Below are 2,431 nucleotides of genomic sequence, written 5' to 3' on the forward strand. Positions count from 1 at the left end.
GCAAGCATAACTAGGTGAATACAACTAGGTGAATACACACACACACACACACACACACACACACACACACACACACACACACACATACACACACACACACACACACACACACACACACACACACACACACACACACACACACACACACACACACACCCACACACATCAACACGTTAGCCATATTAAACGGTGCATGCCATTTTAATTTGTTCATTTCCCCCTTGTATTTACCTATGTGTGTGTTGATCAGACTGTTGCATGACGCGTCGTGTACACTGCACGAGCGTGCTGTCCGCTCACGCTATGAGCGTGCACACACACACTCAGCAGCGCTTGGCAAGGTGAGAGACAGTTCCCGGAACGGCGTCCACGCGCTCGCATTTGCTGACAGACTGTTCCTCTCCGCAAATCGACAAGGATTGACGAATGCAGGAATCTTATGTACCGGTCGAGGGAGCCGGTCGGCCGAGCGGACAGCACGCTGGACTTGTGATCCTGTGGTCCCGGGTTCGATCCCGGGCGCCGGCGAGAAACAATGGGCAGAGTTTCTTTCACCCTATGCCCCTGTTACCTAGCAGTAAAATAGGTACCTGGGTGTTAGTCAGCTGTCACGGGCTGCTTCCTGGGGGTGGAGGCCTGGTCGAGGACCGGGCCGCGGGGACACTAAAAGCCCCGAAATCATCTCAAGATAACCACCAACGGTGACATGCACTCCTTCTTAAAGTCCACCCACTCCCCCCCCTAAGCCCGTGTCCGCCCACTTCCCCCCCCCCCCCCAGCCCGAGGTGTAGTGTAGTGTAGGCTGGTAGTGTAGTGTAGGCTGGTAGGGCAGGCTGGTAGTGCAGGCTGGTAGTGCAGACTGGTAGACCGGACTCTCCTCATACCCTGTATAACTATAACCCTCCCGTCAGACGGGACTATGTAGAGGAACTCCGCTAACAACCAATCCGCTCCAATCATCGCACTCTGATGAATAACTCTCCCAATGGCCAAACAATAATGGACTAAAAATCATAGCACCTCGATATGACGTGATGTCCCGTTTTCTGTTTGTAGGTCCTTGGTTAGGTTAGGTTCGGGCAATTTATACCCAAGTTTGGGTAAAAAATGATATAAAATATAAAGTATACTATCATCCCAGCCTCCTGTAATGATAGTACATATAGCAGCTATTTACTGAAAAGTACCAATATGTAGAAAAAATACATATTGGAGGAATAGCAATATGTAGTGATGGACTTTAAATGCACTTTTTTAGTACTATTAATTTTATAGTCTGGAAAAGTAGGTGAAATTCAGTCTTAAATATGCTTAGGCTTAGTATAGTACATATATGTACTATACTAAGTTGAGATGGTGGTTCCAGAGCTCATTATAGTTATCTAAAATTTACTTTAAGACGCTGATAAACACACTTGTGGTTTGTTAGACAATAAAATACCCATGACAAAATGTCTTGGCGTATCTGGGGGTGTCCCAGAACTCCATATAGTCCTCCTATATCATCACGTTACTGTCACTTCCTTGTGTTATACCACTAACATATATGTATATATATATATATATATATATATATATATATATATATATATATATATATATATATATATATATATTGTGTTATACCACTAACATATATGTATATATGTATATATATATATATATATATATATATATATATATATATATATATATATATATATATAAATATATATATATATATATATATATATATATATATATATATATATATATATATATATATATATATATATATATATATATATATATATGAACAGTGAACTCGGTGTAACTATAAGCAATATATTATGCACCAGCTGTTGTGCCTAGTTGGGGGGGGGGGTAATTATTGGCCATCTTGACGTTATCTTGAGATGATTTCGGGGCTTTAGTGTCCCCGCGGCCCGGTCCTCGACCAGGCCTCCACCCCCAGGAAGCAGCCCGTGACAGCTGACTAACACCCAGGTACCTATTTTACTGCTAGGTAACAGGGGCATAGGGTGAAAGAAACTCTGCCCAGTGTTTCTCGTCGGCGCCCAGGATCGAACCCGGGACCACAGGATCACAAGTCCAGTGTGCTGTCCGCTCGGCCGACCGGCCATGGGAATAGTTATTGAATATTGTTGTGTGAGGCTCTGTGACGTAGTGGTTTGGGCAGCATTCACAGTGCATGTGACTGTCTGTCTGTCTCTCTCTCTCTCTCTCTCTCTCTCTCTCTCTCTCTCTCTCTCTCTCTCTCTCTCTCTCTCTCTCTCTCTCTCTCTCTCTCTCTCTCTCTCTCTCTCTCTATTACTACCACTGACTTCATAAAACAGTAGTACCCCTCCCTGCTCTATATCCTCCCCATGGGCAGGATGTGCTGGGCAGTGCCACCCCCCCCCCCCTCCCCTAGCCTGCCCAGAGGACAGGA

The sequence above is a fragment of the Procambarus clarkii genome, chromosome 66, assembly GCF_040958095.1.
Source record: "Procambarus clarkii isolate CNS0578487 chromosome 66, FALCON_Pclarkii_2.0, whole genome shotgun sequence".
NCBI classification, from domain to species: Eukaryota; Metazoa; Arthropoda; class Malacostraca; order Decapoda; family Cambaridae; genus Procambarus; species Procambarus clarkii.